The following is an 11832-nucleotide window of genomic DNA, read 5'->3' on the forward strand; positions in this document are numbered from 1 at the left end:
TTGACTTTTTCTGCATACAAAACAAGATTTTGAATTTAAAATTTTTAAATCAAAACATGTGTTTTTAGAAAAAAAATTAAAATTTTGAGTTTCATTCTCAAGTTAGATACCAAACAGGCCCTTATTAATTTATGTCATTTGATTATTTCAATTGATCAATAGCTAGGAAATAATAGATGTGTGTGAAAAGTAAAAAGGATGTGTGTGGATATCACCACCCAAAATTATCTTTGTATGTATTTTTTAGTTGTCAAGATATTTCCATTAGGATAATATCAGGTAACCAAAATTTTAAACCAAATTCGCAAATATGTTATCAATAAAAAATAAACATTTGATTTGATTCCTAATTTTCAATTATTAAGTTACGAATCAACTGGCCCTTCAGATTCTATGCTTGTTAGTAAACACGCAAAAAGTCGAGAACTGGGTGAAAGCTTGAGTTGGTTCTCCCCCATTAACCTAATGGAAAGCCGCTCCCATTGCTTGGGAACCTCCTGATATTCATTGGTATAAGCTTAATGTTGATGGTTCAAGATTGGTGCGGGTGGAATTCTCTGCCAATTTGGAATAAGGAGATCTTATTGACAGAGGTGTTTGTTGTCACTTTGTTCTAACAAAATATGGTTAATAGCTATTATCCTCTTGATACTTGATACAATTGCGAGCAGATGCAAAACTTCAATGAGTCAATTGTTAGATGTGAGTTAAGCTAAGCATGAAGCATATTTTTAGGGAGCGGAATTGTGTCACCTATCAGTTGATATGGATCTCGACAGCTTTGTCTTCAATAACCCCCTATGCAACCTGCCTGGATTGGATCAACTCTCGTAGATGGTTTTCTTGGTGTTGCTAAGTTGCGTTTTTCTTGTACGGATGTTTTACGTTAGGTTCTTCAAATGTCTTCATTTTAATGGAACTAAGATTACAATGGAATGACACCAAAATACAATTGGAAAGTAGAGAGTTGGAAGATAAAACTGGAACAACTGATCGATTTCCTTCTTATAAGAACAAGCAAAGTGCAAAAACTTGAAATTTGATCGATTTCCCTCTCATTACTTCTTACTCTTCGTAACCACCAAAAAAAAAATGAAAAAATAAAAAAATACTCCCTCATCAGACAAAAGAACATAAGCTAAATTTTCAATGTGTATGTAGTCATCAACAACTCATTATGTAAACCAATTATGTAAACCTAACACCCTTGTATATGTACTCTCAACCTAAGACGTTTGACCCCTCCCTAACTTTCTTAGTAGCTACATGAAATCCTTCAGATGTCGTTTCGCAGTTAAGCTTTTATACCAAAACCAGACATTTCTGGAGTAACAAGTAATGTCACCTAACCATTCCCATCCAAATGACACTCATAAAAAGTGCAAAAGAAAATTGAGCATTTGTTACATAATGAGCTGCTGGATTTTTCCTTGTACTTTTCTTGTACCCGAGAAATGCAAGGACAAGAAAGGCGGTATATGCAACCGCATCAAATAGACCATAAGCGAGCACATCTGCCACCCCAAGTTTTGCAAATTTTGAACTCATTTCAACGGAATTTGCTTGACGAAAAATGTCAAATTATGAAGAGGATTACAAAGAGGAAAATCCAATTTATACGACTAGAAGGTTCATATTCTTACACATACAAGAAATTAACAATTCACTTAAAAAGAGAAGTAATATTAGCAAAAATGTTGGAAATTTGTATATTCATGTGAAAGCAAAGGGAAACACTAGAAAAAGTAGGGCAGAAGCAGCTTATTAACAAAATTCTGGAGATTAACATCCCAAGGGCTGCATAGAGCTCTCGCATGACGACTTAATTGAACGAACTCTTTGATATTCCAAACTGATTTCTTGGTATAACTTACACGTTCTACAAACATGAATTCCTTCTATATATACTTGATCAATCACTTGTTCCTAAACATTCGGTTTGACATGAAAATGGTCTCTATGCATACATGTATCATTAAGTTCACTCATTATTCATACAATATATCACCACATTCAACTCACAACTACAACTAATTAATCTTGCATTCACCAATGTGTTAAAGCTTTACAGAAATACAACATCGAATACTATGAAAACTTGTAAATGCAACTAAAGGAACACTTGAGTGAAACTTAGACTCAGTAGTGGGTTTTGTGGAGAAATGCAAACACAAGGAGCTGCAGGAGGAGGATGAAGTTGCCAAATTCTTCGGGGGGAATCTACTTTTGTGTTTGCCTTTTTCAGTTGTTTTTGTTCTGAAAATCCATACGGGTATGGACCATCTAATTCACCATTTATGCCTGAATACTAAAAACCATTCCAAAATTTTGATCACCACACCAAGCTCTTCCTCAAATTCAATTACGCACTGTAGTCTATCGGCATATTACTTTTTGCACATAAAATACGTGATTAACTTTAGATATCATTGCATCAGAGAAGCCAGACTAAATAGGTCAGAGCCCTAGTCGTAGCAACTGTAAAGGCATCTGTAGTGCACCAATAGGAAAATGTTTTTTACACCCTCAATTTTCTTATTATATATTGATTTTCTTTAGATTTATTTATTCCGTCCTATAGAACTTAAGCAAATCAAGCAAAATATTGTTGATTCGTATGATTTGTAACGACCTGACCCTAAAAATTATAGTGTTTATAATTTTCAAATGTTAATTTACAAAAATGCCCTTCGAGGCAAATACATTGACTTTTGTTGATTGCCTTGTCGTGTCATGTAAAATCTATTTTCTTGGCGTATTCATGTAGTACTCGTCAACACGAACGCATGAGTGCAAACGGAACGTGATTTGGAGTTATAACGAAGGAGTTATTAACGAATGAAGTTGGGGACAAAATTGTAAATTTATTATTTTCTAGAATGCCTCAGATTTTTGGAGCAAAATTTGGAAAGCCACGTGTGTGGCCCAGATTAAAGGAAAATGAAGATGGGCGGTGGAGATAGAAAATAAAGGAGAGAAATGAGAGAATGGTACGAACCAATCAGGGAAGGGATGAGAGAAATGAACTAATAGGAGAAGAAATAAAAGATGGGAAATGAGGGAGATGAGAAACACAGGATCCACAACTTGTTTCTCCTTTTTCGACCCGACCCGGATGGTAGTCATGGAATCCAGCGGTTTTTCCCTCTACCAATTCCACCCAAAAAAAATGAGAACAATTGGCCTTGAATGTTAACGGTGGGTGTGAGGTTCTTCACCGCCAATCGACCCATTTCTGAAACAATTTCTTTCAACCACCACCACCATTGGACCCCCCCCCCCAACCCCAGGAACAAAGCCCAAGCAATGGTTGAGGCGTTGGAGTGAGTTTGGAAGTCGACTCAAAACACACCCAAATCTAGGGTTCCAACGGGTTTTCGTGAAATTGGGGCTTTTCTCGGCCAAATTAGCCTTGGTCGTAGGTATGAAAGTTGTTCCTCTCATCGATCTTCACTCCTGTAAAATTTTGAAATTTTGGAGATGTTGGATTTTCTGGCTAGTCGGGGCGGCCGACCGCCACACGCGACGAAGGGTGGAGGAAAAACCAGAGGTTCCTCGACTTGCCGAATCAGAATCTGCCATCCATTTTCCGAAATTATAACTTTAGTATAGTTTTACTAAAAGGTCCCTAATTGTGTTTAGGCGCGTTAGCAAGAAATGATTACATCCTCGATAGTTCGAGCGGCTTTGGGCAATGTTAAAACAAGTGAGTGGACCCCTTCTTTACTTATATGTTTTTATAAAAGATATGCCTAGCATGATTCCTATATTTCGTGCATTTAACATGTTTCATATTATGTTTTTCCGGATTTCTATAATTATGATTTATATAGAATTCATGATTTAATTAAATTGCTTTACGGAATATTTATAATTTATCGAATTTACGTTTAATAACGGTTATGAATTATTGGATTTGCTTATATAAATTTCTATGAATTTCGAATATGACTTATATTACGGTTTTCGAATATGAGTTATATATTGGTGGATTTGAGTATATGATTTTATATGGCTTTTAAGTATGATTTCTTTTATGATTTGTGAATGTGATATATCTTGGATTTATGAATATGAATGCATTGGATTTATGAGACGAATTGAGCATTTGAACTTCGAGATTTATTATGAGTTTTTGAAACATGCTTTTAGTACTTCTCTAGTGGGTTATAACTTATCATATAGCATATCCGCACACCACGGGTATTATGTCTATGGCCATAGGACACAAATGATGGAAGAGTGAGTTATGATATATGTATATTATACCCCCAGCTTCACTAGCCGCGGCTAGTGTTGGTGTGGATGTATGCTATTTTATGCAGCTTCACCTTCGGGTGATGGACATGTTATTTAGCTTCATCTTCGGGTGATGGACAGGTACTGGCCTTTGGGCGACTATGACACCCCTAGTTGAGTACAACGCGATATGGTTTACGATGTTTCACAAATGTTTTTCATGGCATGCTAGGGTTTTTTAAAACATGGGGTTATTATATTCATAAATAAAATGGTCTTCTTATTATTAGTACTATTATAAACTTTGGTCCACTCACATTTTCTTGTTTTGTGCCCCCTTAGGAGTTAGGATCGAGGCACATGATTCTGGCGTCAGGGTTTTACAACATAGGTATCCTCGAGTCTTCTCAACATATGTATCATTCTTTTATTCGTGTCTTTTCCCATTAATTCCTTCATATTATTCTTAGTTAGTTGTATGCTATGAACATGTTTCTATTTTGGTATAATCGTTCTAATTTGCATATATTTCACTTGTATGCATGTTTTTAATGGCTTTGTCACCCTCGGGTGTCGGCCAGCACGTGCCTACCCTAATATTTGGGGATATCGGGGTTGGGGCGAGACATGATTAATAGACAAATGGAACGGGATGCAATATTAGAAGGGGTGGTGTTTGATATTGATTCTTTAGCATTTTGATTTTGTTAAGTTGGGGTTCGTTCCCGCGAGTGATGTTTTATAGTATTCTTATAGCTGATGCAAACCTTGTCATTCGGCTTTAATAAATTTCCATCTTTTCAACAACAAAAAAAAAAATTAAGGAGTAAATAAATACTAATAATAAACGAACATTTATCATTCAATAGAAAATGATAGAAAGTACACCAATAAGTAATCAGTATAGGGCATATAAAAAAAATAAAAAATTAAGTCCTAATTAATAAATAAATAAAAAAAAAATATATATATATATATATATATATCAGGAAATGAAGTGTATTGATATAGAGAGCTAAAGCAACCCAAACAAACATCCCGCTCAAAACAACTCGAACCAAACCTAAAGCAGACGATTCATCACTTGATGGACCCTGGGCAGCACTATCCGTTGACAGACTTGTCGGCACTGGACTCAGTGGGCTATTGCTTGATGGGAACATTCCCAAGGATCCTACCGGTGTTGCAGAACTCGAAGGAATGCCCACTGGTAACGATGGGCTCGCTGCAATCTCAAGACCCTCGGCAACTGGCGAAGCACCGACATGACTTTTCTTTGGAGCGCTTACTGGAGTTTTGGCCAGAGAGGCAACGGTGGGGAGGATCGCCGCCGAAGGAGTTGGGGTCGGCGGGGAAGTTGGCGGATGTTAGAAATTGGATATTTAGGGAATGATCAAGAACAAAAGGTAAGGAAGAACAAAAATAATTTTTCAGAGAATTTCAGCGACTGCAAAACATGGTAGCAGCACTAAGATTTCATTCATTGTAATTTTTTCAAAAACATCATTCCTACTTATCTGCAGTTATTGCAGATAGTACATGTAATTCAAATGGACAGCTGAATATATGAATCACAGCCCTACACTAGTTCTAATCCTAGCCTTACATATGTTCTTTGAAAACTAGAATCATATGCTTCATTCCTTCATAAACTAGTCGTTACAGCTTTTAAAGTTCCTTTTGGTCCTGCCTTGGAACCTTCAAGTCTGCGATATAGCTTACATTTCAATACTCCCCTTTAAGCTATTTCTAGACTTGACTCCTAGCAACCCTTTGAGGTAGGTAAATCATTCTTTAGGCAGAGGCTTGGTGAAAACATCCGCCACTTGATCTTCAGTTTTGCAGTATAGTAGCTGAATCATATTTTGCTGCAAATTATCTCTGATGAAGTGATACTTTCTTTTGTGTCTTGTTTTGTGATGAAATATAGGATTTCTGGTCATGCAATTGCTGATGTGTTGTCACACATCAGTGGAGTAGCTTCTAATTGTATCTCACCAAAATCTTTCAACACAAACCTAAGTTAGATGGCTTGAAAGGTTGCTTTTGCAGCAGCTACATACTCGGCTTCTGCTGTGGATAATGCAACAGTTTGTTGCTTGACAGAAGCCCATGAGAAGACACCAGACCCAAAAGAGAATGCATATCCTGAGGTGCTCTTTGAGTCATCTTCACTGCATCCCCAATCACTATCACATAACCCAATTAGAATTGAGGATTGCCCTTTCTCATAGTGAATCCCATAATCAATTGTGCCTTGCACATATCTCTGAACCCTCTTTGCAGTTCCCAAATGAGTATTGTTAGGGTAATGCATGAATCTAGAGAGGACTTGCATCATACATAATGTCAGGCCTTGTTGCTGTTAAGTAAAGTAGACTCCCCACAATGCTTCCATCATCTTGACTTAACTTTGCATTTGCAACCTGTTGACCCTAAAAATTACAAAGCCTACGTGGCGCGCAGGTCGAGTAACTAATAAGCTAACTACATCCTTTAGTTAATGCAGGGTATGCCAACTCGTCGACCGAGAAGTAAAATTTGTTGATGTTGCATTGAGCGCATTGTTGACTTCTTGATCTTGTGACTGCGGTCGAGGAAGGAACACGTCTCAGCCTTCGGGTTCTAGAGCCTGAAGACAAGGCTGCTAGTTCTGCAAAGTTCACGAATCGTCGGCGCCAGGTTCGGTCACGGTGATTATATTCGTAAAAGTATAAGCACGTCGAACCGACTCCAAACTATAAGGATACAAGTACTCAAAAGAGGTGTATGTCTTGATGGTAAATGTGGTTCGGTCGTCAGAATGCTAAACTCTGAAACTCACTTGTGAGTATCCAATCATAAAACCACTCGGCAATCAATGTGCCGAATGTAGTAACTTGTAACAACTCACTTTGTCGCGAAGGTTAATGAGATGACCTCTGCCAATAAGGATTCGAAAATCCTTCTTGACCGAGACTTGGATAGATAACCAGTCTGCCTCGATGCAGTGCTGTTTATCCAAGCTGAAGGTACTCCTCGGTCGCCTGATTTTACGGCAACAGTGTTGTTTATCCAAACTAAAGGTGTGTTGGCGGAAAAAAAGAAAATAAAAAAAATCTCAAGATGTTTGAGAGGTTTGTGCAGGGCAATTCGTGAGTTGAATTGAAGAGAGCTAGAATGATGTCTGCCGTTTGGTATTTATAGAGATCTGCATGCCCAAGTCACGAAAACCAATCCCAATTGCACTGTGACTCTGAGTCTTTATTGGTTGTTATCCCCACGTCTTATCAATCAAAACCTACTGTCATTTGAAACTTGATGCAATCTTGTTTTGACTAGATTATCGGCATAATTCCAAGAATATCTAGCGGTACTTTTTATTCCACCATCATAACCCTTATCCATGCATAATAACCTTCTGTCAAATACCATATGTATGCATGATAATCATTCATCCAATAACTCTAATCAAACCTTCAGTTGTAACCATGCATGGCTGACTAAATCTAAACACATGTGGTGGTCATCAAATTTTTTTTTTTTTATGCAGCCAAGCACACATGGCTGACCAACTCCAATTTGGCATCCTTATCTTGCACTAATATCTATGCCAATCAATATCCATTTGCCAACAATGCAGTAATGTATTAGGACTCTTGATAAAATACTCTAATGCTCTAATCCTCCACACGTCTAAATTCCAGGAACCCAAATCAAATTGAACTATATTGCTCACTTTCAAGTTGGAGATATAATTCACATCTCATCTTGTACAAGAAAAATATCAAGATATTTCACCATTAAAAGATAATATCATGATTAAAACCACAATATATCCTTCAAAAATAATCATCTTAACTATTATGTCATCCAACGTTTGAGAGCTATGTTCATCAACGACCTTGATTGTACGAGCCGATAGTGCAAAATCGGGCCCAAACATAATCATATTGAAAGATAATTATTATGATAAAAATCATAATATTATCCCTCAACAATAACAATAATTATTATGATAAAAATCATAATATTATCCCTCAACAATAACAAAACTATCTTCACTCGTCAATCGACGGTGTAAAAGTATGCTTACTCAACGGTCTCGATTACTCGGGGCGATGGTGTAAATTTGGGCCCAAACATAACCAAAGGTGTGCACACAGATTTGCAGTCCTTTATTCCAAATTTCTCTAACAAGGTCTTTGCATACTTCATTTGGTAAATGAAAATCCCATTGTCATTTTGCAGAACACCAATACCAAGAAAATGATGCATCAACCCCAAGTCAGACATCTCTTAATGATTCATCATATCATGCTTAAAGTCATTGAGCATTTCTTCATTGTTACCTGTGAATACCACATCATCAACTTACACAGATACAATGAGAATATTAGAATTTCCTTGTTTCTTGGTATACAAGGTAGCTTCACTGGAGCTTTTGTGGAACCCATTTTTGGTGAAATAAGAGTCTATTTCCCCATACAATTAGGTGCTTGCTTTAGCCCATATAAAGCCTTCTTTAACATGTACACCTTATCTTCTACATTTTGGACTTCAAAACCCTCAGGTTATTCAACATAGACCTCTTATTCTAGCACACCATTTAGAAAGGCTGATTTTACACCCAATTGGAATAGCTTCCAATTCTTCTGTGCTGCCAAGGCTATTAGGGTTCTAATTGTGTCTAACCTTGCCACTGGAGTAAAGGTTTCATTGAAATCAACTCCAGGTTGTTGTGAGTACCCTTTGGCAACAAGCTTTGCCTTGTTCCCTTACACAGATCCATCTAGATTGAGCTAGGTCTTGTATATCCACTTAACACCAATGACAAGTTTGTCACTTGGTCTGTTAACCAACTCCCAGGTTGAGTTCTTTTCAATAACCGACATTTCTTCCTCCATTGCTTTTGGCCATGCCATATCACATTTGGCTTCTCCAAATTTTCTAGTTCTACAATACAAAAATTGCAGGAAGCATATATTTCATTCAAGTTTTTCAGTTTTAGAGGAGTTGAACTTGGAGTGGATTGTAGTGAGTTTGTGGTCTGAGAATTTCCACTTGAACTTAAAGGTGTTGATGTTGGAGATGAAGATGAAGATTAAGTTAGTGTGTGGATTTCAGGGGCCATATCAGATTATCCCTGATCTCGGTACTCTATTGAATTAGAGTGACTTTCATCAAGGGGCACAGAGAGATGCACTTCAGTGCTATTTTCCCAACTCTATTTAGATTTTTCATTAAATACAACATCCCTGGATATTATAACTTTCTGAGTGTTGACATTGAGTAGCCTATATCCCTTCTCACAATTTCCATAACCAACAAACAAACATTTCTTGCTTGTTTCTTCCAGATTGTGTCTGAGTTATGTAGGAGTGTGAACATAGGACACTGATTCAAACACTCTCAAGTGTTTCACAGAGGGTTTTCTCCCACTGTAGGCTTCAAATGATGTCAAGTTCTCCACAACTTTAGTTGAACACTTATTTAATAGGTACATTGCAGTGTTAACTACTTCTCCCCAGAAATGATAAGGCATTCCTTTCTCATGAAGCATTGACCTAGCCATCTCAACTATGGTCATGTTCTTCCTCTCAGTCACTCCATTTTGTTGGGGGCTGTAGGCTATTGTCAGTTGCCTCTCAAGGCCTATATCTTCACAAAACTTACCAAATTCAAGTGAGGTGTACTCCCCACCTTTATCACTTCTCAACTTTTTGATTTCCTAACCACTTTGCCTCTCAACCATTTGTTTAAATTTTGTGAACACAGTGAAAACATCAGATTTATGCCTCAACAAGTATACCCAACACTTTCTACTTTTGTTATCAATGAAGGTCAAGAAGTACCTATTACCTCCAAGTGTTGCAGTCCTCATTGGGCCACAATACATCATTGTGAATCAGCTCTAGTGGTTCAGTTGCTCTCCAAGTTTGACTTGTAGGGAATGGTTCCCTATGCTGCTTTCCCATTACACAGCCTTCACACACTTCCATCACTTTATCAATCTCAGGCAGTCCATACACTAGTTCCTTGTTCTTCAAGTTCTTTAGACTCTGGTAGTTGATATGCCCTAGCCTTCTGTGCCATAGCCAGGCATTTTCAATCACAGTTGTCCTCATGGCAATTAAATCCATATGTTTAAAAAAAAAAAAGGAAAACTTTTGTTATCCTTCATCAATACCCTAGCCACCAGGTTTGACAGTGACCTATCATCATAGATTTCTAACATAGAGTCACTGAACAAGAGAAAATACTTGTGTTCAATCATCTACCCAATACTGAGAAGATTCTCATCAAGTCCTGGTACAAGTATCATTTCTCTAATATATCTTTTTCCCTTCTTGCTTTCAATAACTAGAATACCTCTGCCAACAGCATCAACCAAGTTTCCATTTCCCATTTTAACTCTGCCTTTGAAAGAAGTGTCAATATCAATGAGTGATGACTCTTGTGTAGTCATATGATTACTGCATCCACTATCAATATACTAGATGGTACTAGTCCATTGTTGCCATTCTACACTGAGCAAAGAACACATTGGCTTCCTCCACATGATTTGCAAAGTTAACCTGTTGATTGCCTTTGGCATTGCAGTTTTCCACCCAATGTCCAAATCTATTACACTTTGTGCACTTGGGTTTTCCCTTGAACCAACAAGGTCCAAAGTGTAGTTTGTCACAGATTTTACAAGCAATATTGGATGTCTCTTTTCCATTACTACTTGCACCTTGCTTCTGCACTACACTGACTCTACTATCCCATTTCTTGTTCTTTCCTTTCCACTCATTTTTGCCTTTATAATTTTGATTTCTAGAGAATTGCCCACTGGAGTAGTTGCTCTTGCCTCCAATGTTAACCCTTGGAAGGCATTTTCAGTCATATTTTCAGCATGTCTATCTAACCTTTGATCACAAGCTTTGATTGAAGCTACAACTTCTTGTATTCCTAGTGTATCAGGATCTTTTGTCTCCTCAATAAGATTGACAATATTATCATACTTTCTAGTAAGACTGATAAGTATTTTCTGCACTATTCTAGCATTAGTAAGTTATTCTCCATAGGTTTTCAACTGATTTACTAGTTCAAACAGCCTACTGAAATAATCATTCGAGGGTTCTCCTTCTTTCATTCTAGCATACTCAAAATCTCTTCTCAAAGTTTGAAGTTTAACTTTTCTTACCTTTACATCTCCTCTATATTTTCTTTGAGTTTGTCCCACGCTCCCTTTGAGGTTTCTTCATGAGCTATTCTGGGAAAGACTTGGTCTATGACAGAGTTCTGAATAATCCCCAAGGCTTTCACATCCTTTGTCATGTTCTCATTCAAGACGATTTCCTTGCCAAGAGGAAGCTTCTCAGCATCTGCATCCTTTTTAGTAGAGGTTTCATACCCTTCCTCAACTAACTCCCAAAGACCATGAGATTTGAAGATTGTTTTCATTTTGATACTCCAAAACTCATAGTTTTCTCCACCAAAGACTGGGGCTTTAACTTCTCCCTTGGCATTGATAGACATTTTGAGAAGAAAGGAAGAGACTTTGAGAGATTTTGAGGAGTTTTGAAGGTTTTTGAAAAATTCAGAAAACTGGGTTTCAGGATTTTTTTT

This window comes from Pyrus communis, chromosome 14 (assembly GCF_963583255.1).
Source record: "Pyrus communis chromosome 14, drPyrComm1.1, whole genome shotgun sequence".
Taxonomy (NCBI): Eukaryota; Viridiplantae; Streptophyta; class Magnoliopsida; order Rosales; family Rosaceae; genus Pyrus; species Pyrus communis.